General features: G+C 39.7%; 1 protein-coding gene across 1 annotated transcript in view; it reads left to right on the top strand.

Moving 5' to 3' along the window:
* raph1b (Ras association (RalGDS/AF-6) and pleckstrin homology domains 1b) overlaps positions 1 to 18,538 on the top strand; it is a 58,123-nt gene that overhangs the window by 9,643 nt on the left and 29,942 nt on the right. The window contains 1 exon segment of the mRNA XM_042513247.2: positions 8,246 to 8,331. The gene's annotated coding sequence lies outside the window, so the exon portion shown is untranslated.

Here is an 18,538-nt window from a genome sequence, read left to right as displayed (position 1 = left end):
TTGTGTGGCTGCCTCTTGCCAAATCTCATTGACTAATACTCTGGCAGTGCTGCGAGTGAGTCCGAGCTTCTATTGAATGAGTCTCTGGGTTAAGTTAGTGGCTGAGTAGTTTGCTAATCTCTCTCTGCTCCACTGGTCTTCACTCTTGAGTGATTCCTGATTATTTCGGCCCACGTGCCACACAGGCAACTCGGTGACTGAATGAAGATCTGCCCCAAAGTTTGGCACCATGACCGGCCTTGATTCTGTGGTCAGGGCATATTCATGGTCAGTCACTGGGGCGTTTATGGGATTTGAGGACATTGGGGGCTTAGCCCGGACATCTGTAGGGGTGTCCAGGGGTTCCTACGTTTTGATGAACAAGTTTCACTCAGGGATGATCAAGGAAAAATATTTGCTAAATAAAGAACAGTTTCTTAGGCCCATTCTGTAAAACATTCAGGACTGACGCCTCGGATTGCCAGGCTTAATGATGCCACTGATCAGTCAGCTTGACCCCTCACCCTTCCCTGCTGTCAAGAGATCATTGAGAAACAGAAACAGTGTAAATGAGAAGTGAGATTTCTGTCTCAAACCTGATCAGCTGTGCTGAGTTCAGAGTTCAGCTGATTTCTTTAACGGTGAAACCCATTGCACACGAAGGACTTTTCTGATCCAACTCAAGACGTCCAAATGTACACGAACACAAGAGGCATTTGATCATGTAACTCTGTATGTGTGTCTTACATTACCCATAAACCCCGCTGGCAGCTCGCCAACCAGTGGGACCTCCATCAGATCCCACTGGCCATCGTGGGAACATTCCTGACGCAGCATTATTCCATAATTCCCACCATGTGTGGTTTTTCCAGAGTGAAGTACTTGCCTGCACGGACCGTGGAGAATCCCACTGAGGAGGGGAGATCAGCTCCTTGTAATCGCAACCAGACATTACTGTGTGTGTGTGTGTGTGTGTGTGTGTGTGTGTGTGTGTGTGTGTGTGTGTGTGTGTGTGTGTGTGTGTGTGTGTGTGTGTGTGTGTGAATAGCAAAAGTAGTGTAAGGTTGGGTCAATAACACCTTCAACAACCTTCAGATTTTTTTTAAAGACGTGTTGTGATATACCAAAGTCAGTGTATTACATACTGTAGATGTCAGTCAGCATGCCCCCAGTTTAGGGAAGCAGGCTGGAGTGCCGAAACTGAAACTAAGCAATGTACTGATGTGGATGGAGGCCAGCAACAACACATATTGTAGCCACCCATCAAAAAGTCCCACCTAAAAAGAAATCAACGTCAGTTAAAGTGTAAGCCATATTGAGAGTATTTTCATTGCTTTATCTTTTTTTGTCAGACAGCCTGGTCCAAGGGGAAAACTGCTTCAGTTCCCTTCGTATGCTTTTGTCACAGCCACCAGACTCCACTGACAAAACAGGAATATTATCTCACTAAACACAGGAGCTGCTGGTCTACTGTTGCCTCAATCAGTTTGGGTTAAGGTTTGACTTTGGTGAATCCAAACTAACTTGTTGAAGTCCTTGAAACCTGAGCAAATTGAGCAAATAAAATTACATTTATACATGTAAAATAATTCAAATATAAAATTAAATAAGCATAAATATAGTTTTATGAACACATTTCTTAGTTTATTGATAATTTTCTGATTATCCTCCCCCAGCCCCCTTTTTTTTTAAAAAATCTAATCTTTAGATAATTTTCTTTTCACTTTTTACTATTTTCTTGCAATAGACACTTCATAGTTCTTGCCAAGTTGGTTATTTACCTTTTTCCCCATGTTTTTATAAGAAATCAAACCAGTCTGCTCGGGTTTCCAAAGGTTAAATTTTTGTAAAAGGCATCTGAGTGCAGCACAAGAAAACTGATGTTGAAACAGGTTTCAAAAACACCTGATCGAGGCAGCAGTAGATCAATAGCTACTGTGTCCACAATGTCAAATCACTATTTTTCTTAATGGAGTCTGGCTGTGAAGAGATCAATATAACAGCTTCAGTTCCCCATTGAAAACCACTGTTGTGTAGTTCATTGACGATAAATAAGTGACTCATACAACCCCACTTCAAAAAATCAGAACTACCCCTTTAAATATGGGTAGTTGTGTTAATGTTAGTCATTGATGAGTCACCAGTAACCATCTGGTAGTCATTTGTGGAGCTCAGCCCCAACAAGAGTCACATCAGTATCCAATATTCAAACGTATTTGACATTGACAACTTTTGAAGTGATTTTCTGTTTGAACTCCTCAAGAGGTCAGGCGGTCCACTGTGCAAAATCGAAAGCATTTGCTTCTACGAGTTGCAGTTGGTTTAAAAGCAATACGCTGATCAATACTAATGCACCTTCCCAGCGAGGGTTGGCTTTGTAGCCAGCCATCAATCAGCTGACTGATGGTTTACCTCAGCGCCCTCACAAGAACGCTCAGGGTCACTGCTAAGACCTTATCTGGTCCTGAAAGCAGATTAAGATGCTGCTGGGCCTTTCTGATCAATAAATTTCCCTGGTCCAGCCATTGTTATACAGATCATCAGTTAATTAGGGAGTTTATCTTTTTTTGTGTTGTGAATCAGAGGTCACCATCAGATTATCACACTGAATGTTCCTTTTCAGTGTCTTATACCATGTAGTAATACATCATGTTTCCAGATGTGATCTTGTCATGCAACACAAGACTGAGTGGAATGCATCTTTAATCATTAATCTGTTGTCTCGGCTGCGTCACCGTGACATGGTGTTTCTGCTTTTTTGTTCAGGTATAGTTAAGAGCAGACTTCTCTCTCACTTCATAAAATACTTAATTTTATAATCTTACATTTTGAGTAATGAAATGAAGTTCAAAATATTACATTTATCCTGGGAAGCCCTTTAACTGTTTGAAACCTGGATCGACATCAGTTTTCTGGTGCTGCATTCAGAAGCCTTTCAAAAGGTATGCAAACCTGCACAGATTGCTTTGATTTCTTTCAAAAATGTGGAGGGGAAAAAGCAATGGGAAACTCTGCAAGAATTGTCACACAAAGTGCAAAAAATCAAGTGACAAGAAAATGACCTGAAAATTGGGGAAATATTAGAAAATAAAAAAAGGAAAGTAGGGAAAATTACAATAAAACTGTATTTATAAATACTTACATCATATATTTAAAATTCTGGTTCAGATTATTCTTAATAATTTCAGCACTTTTTTGGGCCATGCCTTTTGTTCGTTTTTAGTTCTTTTTTCAGGTAATATTCTCTTTAAATTTTAGCAAATTTCATGCTATTTTTTGGGCCCTTTTTTAAAACTGATTTTTAAGTGATCTTTTTGGGGTAATTTCTTCGTTTATTGGTCACTGCCTTCTTCTTCTTTGCACAAGTTTAAAAGGGTTAATTATCTTGTAGAATGACTCTGACAATGTTCAGTGTGGACTGGGCAGATATGGCAGATACCCAATCCTTTTATTATGGTTTGTATTGGCACTAACACAGATCCAGTATATTAGATTTAGCATCCCTGTGTGTAAGCTACAAAGTCAGAATAATAAATGTACAGTTTATTTTGAATCTTATGCGTCATTAAATAGAACAGTCTGCAGTAAATAGTGTTCAAAATAAAGCTTTTTCTGAGGGTGTTTATTGGATGATATAACAGTATAATCTTTCCAAAATTGGAATCCTTGTGAATGGAGAACATAAGTGAAATTCAGTACGTGGGGTATGAGCTCTTTGAATGGGGCTGACACATGTGCCTGAGGGCCATAATGTACAGAGATCTGCCCACTTAATGTGATGTGTCATCCTGAGTAGCACAAACGCTGTGTCGTGGTCTGTGGGTCATTTTTGCCGTTCTTTAATATCAGTTTTGAACCAGTCTGTTCTGTGGTCTTGTAAAACAGTACATGTATTTACACGGATGACATCACAGGAAGTGCTTCTCACAGTATAACTGGTATATTCCCGTATTTTGGATGTGACACAATTCCAACATTTAGTTCTGCCTGATGCCTGCTTACTCACTTGCTGTACTTCCCCTACAACAATCCTGTCTTTCTTTTCCTGCTGTGACATCATCATCACCCCTGCAAGCTCAGTGCCCTGCCCTCCTTCCCACTTCCTGCCCCAACAGGAAATGAGCTGCCCCAAAGGATTGCCTTTAATGGGGGAAAGTGTGGGTGGACAAGGACACACCTGTGTCCATTACACAGGAGCCTGTGTTTCCCCTTGGTGTGTTGTTGAAGTGGGGCACTAATGTAGGCCACATAAAAAGTTTGTTGAAACGAACTGTTGTGAAGGTGGTGACACACAGGGCACCTTTTTGGGTAGTTGTGTTTTTATAGTGCCAAAGGAGTCGCCTCAGCATTTAGTCATAAGGGCATCTTGATCTATAGAGCTTATTAATTCTTCTCATACCTATGCAAGTTGTGTGCCAGTGCTGCAGTGCTGCAGTGGTTCTGTTTACCCAAATCCTGGCTAGATTCACATCTGTATAAGTAAAGTGTTTAAAAGAACATAAGTGATAAAAGAACAGATAGACCAAGTGATATAACACTGACAACATATTGACCATGCAAACTTTAACTATTTTTATTGCAAAATTTAGATGGGAAAATGAAGAGGAAAATGCATTTAATTTGAGTGTTTTTAAAGTGAAATTTTTTGTCCACTTTTGTCACAATACTGATTTTAAGACAATAGCTTGAAAAATATAAATATGTGTTCCCTCTTTGATATCATGGAAAATCTGACATTGAGGACATCAGTAGAAAAAGTATCAAAAGTATAAAAAGGCTATAATTAGTGCTGGGGTGTATGGAGAAAATCAAATTTTCCAAATTTTCACCACACTAGTTATAAAAGACCATGTTAATGTTGTTTTTCTCTCTTTTTCCCCACTTTTTTCTTTGTATTGTACTTAATTTTATTAGTTCCATTTTTTTAAACTTTCAGTTTGTGACTGTATGGTTTGAAAACCAAAGTAAAAATGCTCACTAAGTATATAAATATTGTGATATTTGGTTTTCTTTGTCCCGCTGAGCCCTTGCTTTTTGATCATAAATTGGTCATGTTTGTGTGTGCATGTGCCGCAGCCCGGCCTTTGTTTCCAGCTCTGGAGCAGCTGCCTGCCGGCCCCTGTGCTGTTGTGACTGGAGCAACTGTGTTCCCTGCAGCTGCACAGATCCATGTGTCACTGCCACACCTGCTCAATGGCCTTGTGTTGACTGAGTGATATCACACGGTAACTGTGTGCAAATTACACCAGAGAGATGGGAGGGAGCTGTAATCTGAGAGGGCAGTTTTGCGTTTTTGACACACTGTAAAATCTGACAAGTTGATCTAACCTAAAATAATCTTGGAAACTAATTGCCTTGAAAAATTAAAGTAATACAACTTTAAATCTTAATTTATGTTTACTTTATATCAAACCTAACTTGAATTAAGCTGTATTATCTTAATTTTGTGACGATGTTGCAACTTAAAAATGACAAGTGAAATTACCTTGTTCTTTTTAAGTGTTAGAAACTTAAGTAAATTAAATTATTCTGACTTAAAGGGATCATCAGTTCTGTTTTCCTAACATGTTTAGGAACATACAAATATGATTGACTAGTATGCAACAAGTAGAATACAGATACGTATGCTAAAACTTGATTTGATAAAAAAAAATATTGTCATTTTTAAGTTGCAACAACTTCACAAAATTAGGTAAAACTACCAAAATTTTGAGTAAACTTAACATTTAGATATTAAATAAAGAAATTACGATTCATTTCCTAGATTCTTTAAAGTAAAATCAACGTGTCAGATTTTACAGCGGAGATGATGTGCACAGGCAAGCAGTCAAAGTGACGCTGTTACAAGAAACCTGTTTGCTGTGAAAACACACTCACACGCACACTCTTTCTGCCACATGCTGCGGCTGAACAACAGTTGGTGTGTAGAAAAACGACAGAACAGCTGAAGCCAGCGGGAATAGCTTCCTAGTAGGCAGCCACAACATCAGCTGCCTGCCTCACACACACATATACACATGCACACACTAAATACACACTATGACCAAAGCATAGATATTTTTTGACCAGCTCAGCATGTCACAACCTACAACCAACCGTCTGTGCTTAAATTATATTCTATGACCAGACCATGATTCAGCTTGTAGATTGTTTTAGATAAAATAAGGTTAGGTGATTAGTCAGCACTGATGTTGATGATTCGTTAAAACGTTTAACACCGGTAAGCAGACCGGGTAGAGACTGATGAATCACAGTCAATACACAAGTAAGAGTTTTGACATGGTTTCTGCTCTGACTCATGCTGTGAAATTATGAGCCTGTAGTGGTTGCCATGCTTATTAGGTTGGCTGCCTGTGTGGGTCTGAAAGGCTTTGTAGTGAGTCAAATGAAGAAGGCCTCCACAGCTCCAATGTCACATTCTTAATCTCGCAGTAATGACAAAGAGCGGCCATAATGAAGGGAGAACTGCGCTTGATTGCTTTCAGAGCTTTGCGATAAGTGTCTCTCTGGCTGTGCGTGTCATTTTTGCCTGTGCTTAGTTAAGTCTCTCGCTCAAGCACCCTCCATAGTTAATCCTCTGCATTCTTGTGACAGTGAAATCGGTCCGCCTTCCTCTCGCTGCCGGCTGCCAGGTCTCTGGTTTCTCCTGCAGTGCAGTGAGAAGAACAGTTGATCTATATGTTTGGAGTTTCACAGACTAATGGTCTTGGATGAGGTGACCAAAGCTGGGATTGTGTTTTAGCCTCGAAAATAGACAATAAATCATATCTGATAGATTGTATTATGCCTCCATTCCTGTGATAGCCAAGGCCGAAAGTATCGTGTTTTTGGATTGTCCGTCCATCCGTCCGTCCCATTCTCATGAACACGATATCTCAAGAACACCATAAGGGAATTTCTTTAGATTTGGCACAAACGTCCTCTTGGACTTAGTTATTAATAGTGTTGGGTATCAATTGTGGTTTTTTTTTACCGGTGCTAAAACGATACTTTTAAATAGTACCAGTGCCTAAACGGTGCCTGAACTGATAAAAAAAAAGTACAAAACAGTTTATGACACAAAAGAACGGCTTTTTTATTGCAAAGGCAAATTCAAACCTAAAATTGTTACATTAACAGTTTAAAAAATACCTAAACATACAGTATAAAGAATGATAAATACCAGGCATTACTGGCAAATTAAACTTAACTAACTAAAAACAAACAACTACAATAATTTAACAGCTAAATAGATTTTGATATTGGATCTGTAATAGCATCACTAACTCCTGACAGATTCAGCAAACTGACATTTACATCTATTGACATCTATTATCTGTTCAGGAGTGACTGAGACTGTCACTGCAATGAAAACAGCTGGTCCACCATAAGAGTCCACCTTAAGGGAGCCTAGGAGCCTAACTTCACTTTCTAACTTTTGGTCTAACCTTCTTCACTTTAATCAGCAGGTGACAAACAAGACACAGGAGCTTGGCTTCGTGCTTGAGGAGTTGTAGCATGTATTTAGTGACTAACAGCTTAAACTGTTTGCACAGTGCACTTTTGTTTTTAACTTCATACTCTGCTCGCTGCAGCCTCACTGTCACTGGTACACACACACCCTTGTTCACTTGCCCACTCCATTTTTCTAGTTGGCGCTCGCTCTCTGTCTTGTTATTTACACAACCTGGCACAGAAGTGAGGCACCAAAATCTGCGTAATGATTTGGTCCTGTGGGTACTGGTGCCATGTTGGCACCCTAAGTATTCAACTCTGATGATGAACTGATTAGATTTTGGTGGTGAAAGGTCAAGGTTACTGTGACCTGACATCAGCCTCATTCTCATGAACGTCCACTTGACAATGAACTGATGAGAATTTGTTTTTTGATGGTCAAAGGTGAAGTTCAGTGTGGCTTCAGGAAACATGTTCATAGAGTTCATACACTCATCATGAAAATTTGACACGGATGTTAAATAGGACGCAATGATGAAGTGAAGACATTTTATATCCAGGTTATCTTCACTATGGCGTCATAGTTTTCGACAAAAACACTTTTCTGGCCATTTTTCAGGAACAGAGGAGGAGACATTTGGTCAGATGCTGAATTAGGGACACTCTTTTGGGTGCCGACATCAAAACTATGCTGATTTTAAAGATGTTTTGTGTGTGAAGCATCCAGGCTTTCACTGACCTGAATGTAAACTGTAAATACAACTTTTCTGGTGCACAGAGATCTATAACTGTGAGGGGTAACTCTAATTCTTACTTTTTTTCATTTCCAAAGGCTAAAAGCTCCGTCAGAGTGGAGTGGAGTGGTGGTTTCATCTGACCCTTTAACCTTAGTCGGACGGAGAGAAAGCCACTTCAGAGGTAAGAGTTCCTGTAAACTGGAGGGACTAAATGGTGCCATTGCTCATTTCTGTGGGTCATAAGGAAAGGAAAAGTAGTATTGACGTTGCTGCCAGTAAGCTTTACAAAACCCATGCTCCCTTGCACAAATGCCACAGAGACTGTTATTTTGACAAGTTGCTGCTGTTGCAAGTCAGGGAAGTTATATTTAAGGTGGTCTCAAATGCTGGTTTTTTATTGCAGCGCCTCTGACGTACATGTCTGAGACGCTCAAACCAGCTATCATCTGTCATCTCGCCGCTTTACATTTTTCAGGCAGTGGAATCCCCACTTGACAGTGTGGGTCCATGTGTTTGTTGTTTGTTGTAAAAGAGGTAAATCCAGAGCCGATTGAGTGTATAGAGGCGGGTTTCAACCCCCAAAAGCATCCGTCAGAAGGCCTTGTAAATCAAAGCCAAATGAAAGAGGAGTCAGGCCTCTAAGGATCCTGTCAGGGGAGAGTCTTCCTCGCCGAAGGAGATAATTCCTGACTAAAGTAGAACCATGTGAGGGCGAGCTGGGCTGTGGTCTGTCGCAAGAAGCTGCTTCTTACAGTGAGCCCTTATTCTCTCACTATCACAGATCTGAGCTCAATTTGCAGCCCAGAGTCTCAGAGTCTCCACTTGTATTCATACGAAGAATGGCAACCAAGTCAGTTTCTATTTTCTAGTGTGCCATCTTGTCTTCATTTTCAAGAAAATGCACACATGACCGCACATAGCAGCACCTAGATTTTTTTCCTGGTATATATTTTGCCTCATTTTAATAATGTGAGTCACATTTGATAAGAAGAATCCTCAACTCGTAATTTAGAAAATTAAATACAAGTGCATGTAAGTGTCAGCTTGTCACAATAATTACTCTCTCGAACTTATCATACAATAAATGAGCATGATGACGATCATTTTTTGCTGACCTTGATATTGCCCATTGTGCTTATGTGTGTTTGTTTATACAAAAATGTCACTAACTGCTGCAACACAGCTGATTCAAATGATCAACTCCTTATTAACTGCTAGAGCTGCTTGTTAACAAGTTGATTTAATTCAGCTGTGTTGCAGCAGAGACATCAAAAACATGCAGGACTTGTGGTACTTGAGAAGAGGTTTAGAAAAAGCTGTTCTGCAGAAGTAAAAGTTCATTGCTCTTAAAAGGCTGTACTTGTATCATTTACTGTTATAAAACTACCATATTGGTGCCATAAAATGATCCCAAAATGACAACAATATTATTCACTGTGATTATTTCTGGGACAATGTATTGGCCAGCAAAAGTAGTTATTGTGACAGGCCTAGCATAACAACTACAGGGAGTTATGGCCTGAGGCAGAACAATAGAGTACACAAGACAGGAGAAAAACAACTCAGCAAATGAAGTAGCTTACTCTGTGCTATTTTTCATAATATTGAGTTTGTTTTTGTTTGGGAAAACCAGCAAATTTAAATTTTCTGGAGGAAGTTTGGCTGCAGTGGTGGTGTTCACATAGGTTTTATATACTTCATTGAGAAGCCATGTGAAGGATTAATCTATTACTTGTACCATTTTTTAATTTATATCTGTACATGACTTTTCAATTTGTGTTGGGGAATGTCAGTAGTAATGTGTCCCATATTATTTAACTTGTAGACTGTGACTGTGACTTTGTCCTTTCATATATACCCGTTGGGTGAATATGAATGGACAAAGTCTCAGGCACATACTGTATTATTTTCCTCTTGAAAACAAACCTGGCTGTGTAAAACCCCAGCAGTGAGGACGTGGAAGGAAGCTGGATTTTAAACTAGAACCCCAGTGGTGATGGAGCCCAAGGCTGAGAGGAGGAAGCCTGCTCGTCTGGACTTAAACTGTTCCAGGAAGTTGGGACGCTTGTGTGTCAGAGTGGTTTATAGCTGTGTGTCGGCGGGTGACTCTGTGTGTGTCTGTGTCATCTGGGCTGTCATATGGAGATGCTTACTAACTTTGACACTCAGCTGTCGATATTTTTGACATGCACATGCAGGGTCATGGTTGATATGTCATTGGTCTGTAATGTGGTTGCTATAGTGACTGCATCATTCATGCATCAGTCTGTCCTTGAAGCAATCTCCACTGCTGTTCTTGAAGTGGGGGAGATGTGGATACAAGTTGCAACCAAGAAGACCTTTGGGAAATAAAAATACTTAAGAGTGTGTGTGTGTGTGTGTGTGTGTGTGTGTGTGTGTGTGTGTGTGTGTGTGTGTGTGTGTGTGTGCATGTGTGTGTGTGCACGTGTGTGTGTGCACGAGCACGCGCACACATTCCAATATCGAAAGAAAGACTACATTGGCATGGCAGGAATGTTGGAGGTGGTGCGGCAGGAAACAGACTGGCATATTTTCTGCGTCCATTTGATGAGACACACAAACATACTCGACTCCAGATAACAAGAGGCTTTTCATCATCAGCCAATCAGTGGCCAGCTGCAGGGGTTACAGGGCGAAGGACTGAGCGGGGAGGAGATGGGAAACGTAGTAACAGAGGCAGACATTCCCAACTGCTAGCGTGTGCAGACGTATGCGTGTTTCTCTTTGCCTTTAGGCGCAGCACATTGCACATGGCTGGCTTGCTGCAGTATGAATGGGCTGTTTGCATGGGTTATCCATCCCTGTGTGTGTGTTTGGGCATCTGTTGCATGTGTAGTATGTTATACCTACTTTGCTTTGTATTCTGGTAAACCTCCTGTTCCACTCGGCCATGCAACTAACGGATGATTAGAAATTGTTTGCACCCCAATGATTTTAAATATCTAGAATAGAGGAGAGGCTATGACAAGCAGTATGATCATGTTATATAGTGAAGTACTGAAAAAAACTGATATTGTAGAAAATTCAAGGTCACAGCCTCCCTAGTGATTTCTATTATACTGTCATACTTTGGTCAGGATGATTGTAAAACAGGTATTAAAGGGATAGCAGATTTTTTTGAAGTGGGGTTGTGTGAAATACTTTTCCACAGTCTGTGTATTACATACAGTAGATGCCACTCGGCATGCCCCCAGTTTGTAGAAGCAGGCTGGAAGCTAAGCAACGTACTGCTATGGTTGGGGGTCAGCAACACAGCAACTCAGCTGCTGGTCTACCACTGCCTCAATCAGTTCGTGTTCAAGTTCAGTTAGTTTGTGTTAGTGTTAGTGTGTTAGTGTGACTTTGGTGAATCCAAACTAACCATGGCTGTTCAAGGCGGTAATATCTTGCAGTTATACTGCATCGCTGTTCTGTATACAATATCTGATTGCAGAAAGGGGGAACAAAGTGGTCTCGCCTCTTAGCTGGGAATGGAGGTAGCAACAGCACCAAAATGAGGTCTTTGTAAAACATAAAGCGGGAAAGACGTGACCATAGGTGGCACGGATGTGACGTTTTGATGACTTTTATGTGTATGACCTACCCCAGGAGATTTAAAAAGCAGCTGTTAGCACTTACTAACTTAAAGAAACAGCTGCTATAAATGTTTGCAAATAGTGAAAAACAGTGAGATTTGGGAGATCCTTACCATCTGAGCAGAAAACAAGATCAGCTGCTGTATAAAAAAGGTGCATATCAAGTTTATTGCTGACCCCCATTCACAGCAGTACATTGTCAAGCTTCAGTTTCAGTATTAATGTCTTTATCGCCAAACTGAGGGTGTGCCAACTAACATCTGCTCATACAACCCTACTTAAAAAAATCTGAACTATCCCTTTAAACAGTGTTGTCTGTGGTATTTAATAGGCTCTAATAAGTTTTAAATTTAACTTTGGACCCTGCAAACACCCACATCTGAAGTGACACTGACATAGAAGAAATCACTCTTTGGCTGCTACCTACTTTATTTTATCCAGTGTCCTAGATACAACCACAACCCATTTATCTCAATAAGTTACAGCAGGTTCTTAATGTTGTAGCTCCATATTTATACCTGAATATGCACAAAGTGAGTGTCTGCATTACTAAGCAACAAACTTCAAACATCGGTTGAGGATAGACTTCACAGCATTGCAGCTCTTTGTGCTTCAGCAGAGCATCTCATCCTTTATAAGCAGGGCCTGTTTTTAATGTCTGGCGAGTTCTCAGCAGTCAGGCTCTGTTGTCTGCTGCTGCAGTGCTGCATCATGTTTAAAACTCTGTGTGTGTGTGTGTGTGTGTGTGTGTGTGTGTGTGTGTGTGTGTGTGTGTGTGTGTGTGTGTGTGAGAGCCCACTGCAGCAGACCACCTGAGCCCTTGTATGTGTGTGTGTGTGTGTGTGTGGATGTAACCCAATCTCCTGAGGGCAGGGACAAGACTATTGATTTTACATTTGGACTGCTGCCCTGCAGGGAAGCAGGGAAGCTGACACATCCTCAGTGTGTTTGTGTGCGAGGTAGAGAGAGCGAGAGTTAGACTGTCAGAAAGAGATAGACACAAAAACATTACACAACTGATACCTACATTTCCATTGAACTCAGCCATTTTAGCCAGCACAGACGATTTTCTTTTGTCCCCATGACATGAAGTATTGAGAAATTATGTGAATCCATGCAGACATCAGCTGAACGCTCTTTGGTTCTGTGACCAAGCAGATGGACGGCCTGCAGGCAGGCAAACACCGCATCAATATGTTGGTTATGTCTGAGGATCTAGGCCAAGCTCACACTGTGATGGCTGCATGTCTGTCAACGTGGAGACGTGCATGTGTGTCGCCATGGCAACGGCTGTTCGAATAGATGCAGCTAAAGTTTGGCTCACTCTGACATTGGCTGAGTCCTCACACCTACCGCCTACCACTGTGACCGTGCATTTTCACACTCCCTGTTCTCCACTTGAATTCAAATAGTAGCTTTATTTGTATGGACAAAAATATGCTGTTGTTAAAGCAGTTCATAAAATAAAACAACAAATAATCTTACACATATTACATACATTTATTCTATTTCTATCTATCTATTTAGATGTCTGTCTATCTATATGTGTGTGTGTGTGTGTGTGTGTGTGTGTGTGTGTGTGTGTGTGTGTGTGTATATCTCTTTTTTTAAGATACAAACAAAGAATAAAGAGAACATGTTTAATGCATTAAAACACAAAAAAAAAACCATGGAATCATAGCTCAAACAATCGATATCAAGCATTTGACATGACCTGGTGAAAATACACCAAAAGATTAATATTGTCTAATATTGTCTGCCCAAGAGACTTCAAGACATGTTAAGTGGAAAGGGAGAACACACTAAATACTTGTAACTTTATCCTGTTGAAGCTGTTTTATTCTGAACTATTTGCATTCTTAATACTGCTAATGTATTTTCTGTAAGTTCTGGTTGTATTTTAGTAAAGAGACTAGTGAGAAATAAATATGTATGATCATTATAACCTTGCTAAAACAAAGATTAAGGTGGCCTTAGACTTTTGCATAGTACTGTATACATACATATACACACATCAACAAAGAAATAATTAACAACAAAATATTAATTCAAAATCAGTAATAAAGTAAGTTAATTAAAGTAAGAGTAATGTGAGCTGAATGTGAGCTGTGCAGAGATGAACGCTGTGCAGAGATGAACATAACTGTTGTTATGTTGGGTGTCTCTTAAGCTGTGACATGCACTGACATATCTTGCTGTTTCTATGGCTCACTCTGTCTCTGTTTCTCCCTCTGACTCTCCATCTGTCTACCCCTGACATCCTCCTCATCTTTTTCCCCTCTCTGTCCCCCTCATCCCTTTCTCTGCCCCTCCTTCCTAATTGGCTGTATAAGCCAGAGCGTCTCCCCATGTCACACTATGCTTCACTGAGCTCGGATGTGTTTGTGGATCCATATGTTTGTGTGCGAGTTCCTCCTCTGCTTGCAGGCTGTTGGTCGTGCTTGACTAATGACACTGGAGCCGTTGTTTTGGCCATCAGGGCCTCCCCTTTATTCATAAGCTAATAGCCGGCTCCCTCCCTCCATTATTGTACCTATTCATCACTCCCCAGCTTCCTCAGGGCCCATCTCATCTCTCTTTCCCCATCAGTCTTTCCTTAATGCTCCTCTTTTATGTGGCGTGCGGCAAGTTTTGTTTTATAAATCTATAGGAGAGAATGATCTCATCTCACATTTACATTAAAGTTACCCTGCTATGGGAACAGGAGGTGGGAGATATTCACTTTAGATAATATCATGATAATAATGAGCCTTATTCGATCCCTGTATTCATGACAATATGATTCAATACTAAAAAATACTTGTATTAAGGTTGTCACAAATATTAATTTATCTCGGGCCTTCTCAATCAATCAATCTGACTGTCTTTGTATCGTACTTTTCATACATACAAAACTGTAACACTGTTTTATACAAAAAATTCAACAAAGAGGTAAATGAAAAGTTAGCAACAAAAGGTAAAATAATATATGAATATGTTAAAAATAATAAAATGATATACCAACTAGTAAAACAGTTTAAAAAAAGCCAAAAATGTCTAAATAAATAGTCAGTAAATAAATAGGTAAAGTTCAATGAAAAGACAGATTTAAAAGGTAGGTCTTTACTCTCATGACATTCATTTTTTTTCTTTTTCTGACTCTGTGAATTATGATTTGGGCACATTTTATATAATATACAAAACTTAATGAATATGTATAATAGGCCTTTTTCACTGAAGACATTTTGACGTTTAGTAGGAGCAACACAGGTGTGGATGATAAAATTGATGATGGCTGAATTCAGTGTAGCTGCTTTGATTTCAGGATCCTTGTTTCCTGCATTCTGACACACCGTCTCTCTCACTGGAGCTCTTGATTACAGCAGAGCCATCGTTACTGTCATCAGTAATACCTGTGTGTTTCCCGCTGTGACAAGTCGAAATGTCTGCTGTGAGAAAGGCCTTTTGGATGTAAAACATTGCTCTATTTTGACTAATTTCATTATTTCCCTCACAACTTAGAGGGGTGTCTTAATATCTTTAAGTGACACAAGTAACATACTTTATACTTCCTCTCATTATAATGCAGATTATCTTATTTCCATAAATGTATTCACAATGTATTAACATCTCATTTGAATGGACATAATCATTTAGGCTCCTGGTCTGTATAGGCCTACAGATACATGCTGCCAACTTAATCTGCCACTGCTGGTTTGGCCACAAGTGATGCTACCTTGATGCAGAGACATCAAACTCTGCCCCTGAAAGACCTGAGCAGCATAAGAAGACAGGACTTGGCTGTTGGTTTATGGAGAGGGTTGAGCTTTGCAGGAGCAAGGGGTGGATGTGACTCATAGACTGTGGTTACACCTTGCAAACAACCTGTCACTCAGAGCAGCCAAGTCCTCATGTGTACCTTTTGGGCTTTAATAACATTTAAACTGATGAGTTTTCATAAAAAGGGAAAATGTAGCTATTTAGGCCAAAACATTTTTTTGTGCCGGGCTTTAAACATGTTTATTTCTGCTGTAAAGTTTATCATGTCTGTCTGTGGAGATTGACTCGCTCTTAGAGCCAGCCTCAAGTGAACCGCAGTTTTTGGCACTTTTGCATTGGCTTCATTTTTCAGACCCAGAAATTGCTGCTTGCTTCTAACCAAGAAAAAGACAAGTTGTTGTTGTCACGTCATAGCCTTGTTATATTTATCTTTTAATCAAATTTGAAATGGCATGACCTCAGTGTCATTTCTTCCCCCGTGTACTGAAAATGGTCTCAAATATCCATTTTTTCAAGGCATTGTATCAAAGTGAAAAATTTCAGTGTCGTGACAACACTAACTTGTATTGATTGCAGCAGCGTTGAGCTATATATCCATGGTTGAGGTGCAGTTTGTCTGTAGAGGATAGTATAACTGTTATTTCTGTATTTTCTTTGCATATCTAGTGCAACAATGTTACTTTCATTTTTTAGGCTATGCTTCTTGCTTCTCTACGTAGTTATGACGTACATATGTTAGCCCATATCATTAGATGACAGTTTCATCACATTGAAAATCATCAGATATCAAAGTACGCAGATATTATCAAGGCAAACTATGTAGCCTCCATAGACAACACTGCTAACAACAGCTTTGTGCAGCCTTTTATTTCTTTATTCTTCTGCAAATTACATGAATTCAATTCATTATATATTTTTACCTTAGCCTAGCATAAGAAAATTGATATTGATCCAGGTTTCAAAGAGTTAAACCTATGTCTTTCTCGCCACAAGCTTGCTTCTTTAAGCTTTAAGGCTGCATCCACCCTGCTCAGTCATAGAGGATACACTCGCACTCGGTGTTATGTCATTTTTAGCGTCAGACATCTGACTGACCACCACAGGTCAGTTGACAAGCCAACCACACCCAGTTTGACTTTGGACAGTAGCCGACGAGGCGCTCCCTCATTCAAAGAGTTCTTTTACCGGCAGCTCTTAGCCACATTTCCTCTTTCCGCTTTTAACTTGCAGTATGCCTGTTTGACACAGTGACGCTGGTCTCCTTTGCTCATCTCCTGGTATAACGTCTGTACAAGAAGGGAGTCGTCCAGGAAAGGAAAGGGAGTGAAAATTAGTAAATAACCACATGCTGCTCTGAGCACACGAGCCTGGAAATAACCATTATTACCTGCTTGCACATTTACAATGATATTTTTTGTGTTTCAAACAAACATTTTTGAGCAGCAATAAAAGCTTTGTTCATTCCTGACAGATGCTTTCTTCTGGCCGTCTAGCCAGAAGAAAGATCACTAGACACGCTGTGAAGTGTGTGTATCCTGTAAACAGTTTCACTCTGACACAGGAGGTCATTACGATATCTTGACATTTGGCATTTCAGAGTGTGTTTTATGGCTTCAATTTATAGGCCATGCAGGCTATGATGACAATCAGACACATGTATGTGTAAGAGGTGATTCATAGTCTGATAGGCCGGAGGCAGCGTTTGCACCAGATGATGGGCTGACTTGAGGGAGAGAGAAGCGAAGAGGTGAAATGTTTTTATGTATTTGAGAGTGCAGCAGATGGTGAGTTTAGTTTTGGTCATTATTCTCACATATGGAAACACTTGTACAATATGTAAAAGTTAAAGCCGTTGTGCAGCAGTTTAACCCTTTGAAACCTGAGGAAACTGATTCCCTTCAAAAGAAATATGGGAGGAACTTACAAGTTAAAAGGTACAAGATAATTGCCTTAAATAGCACACAAAAAAAGAAGAAAAAAATGTAAAATAAATAAATAATAACTCTAAAAAAATATATGAATAGATACATTAAAAATAATAATAATAAAATATCTATTACTTATTTTAATTATAATAATTAGAATTTAGTTTTCTGGATTTTTTTCCCCAATCTTTTTTAACATTGGGGAAAAAAACTCTCCCTGTATCTTTTTGAGAATTATTTCATGTCATTTTCTTTTGCTCCGTGCCTTTCCAGCCATGTTTTCAGAAGAAAAAGAAACCAGTTTGCTAAGGTTTTAACCTGCACTATTATTATAGACAACTATTGTCGTTGTCTATTTTTATTTAGCATTATATAGAGCTTATTTGTTATTATTATTTGTGTGATAACCAACCCTGTATGTTAAGAGGAGCACTACCAGAGTTCAAAATTTTATGAAAAGAAAATATAGAAAAGCATGAATTTATAATATATGTTTCATTTTATAGTTTAATAGCTGCAGTTTCGGGATAGTCACCACATGAAAATTTGTACTTGTTTTTACATATCTCAATTCACAACAGTACTGGGACACATTGCAGCTTCACTATTAATAGATGTGACATAGGCAGGGTGTGTATGGTAGTTTCTCACTCACACTATGACATTGAAAATGGCCCTTCAAACATGCATTATCACACCAGTCACTCTGTTCACTCACCAGTCAAACTCTCACTGTTTCTCATACACATTTTCTATAGAATCAGTCAGCAGCATTTAGATAATCGGGGCTGCACATTGTAGCCAAGCCTGCTCGGTGGATGACTCGAGCTATTCCTAGCCACGGATATGCTAAATGTTTTTACTTGTTGTCTCTGTTTGAGCTTTGTCTGCATCTTGCCCCCGGAGACTTGTGTCAGTGTGAGCGTTTGTGTCCCACTGAACTCTCAAGAATTCCCGCTCTATATTTGCAGCCAAACACCACGGCACTGTGCTCCTGCCTCAGAGGAGATCAACTTTCTATAACTGCCTTGCTGTTTTCTAACTCCATGCCCAGTCTTTTCCGGTCCCTTTCTTCTCCATTTTGACTTACTTGAGTGGGATTTTATGA

Source organism: Plectropomus leopardus, chromosome 24, assembly GCF_026936395.1.
Source record: "Plectropomus leopardus strain MGB_pleo_1.0 chromosome 24, ASM2693639v1, whole genome shotgun sequence".
In the NCBI taxonomy this organism is placed as follows: domain Eukaryota; kingdom Metazoa; phylum Chordata; class Actinopteri; order Perciformes; family Serranidae; genus Plectropomus; species Plectropomus leopardus.
Note: the sequence above shows the minus strand (reverse complement) of the source record. Positions and strands in the feature narration are given on the sequence as shown.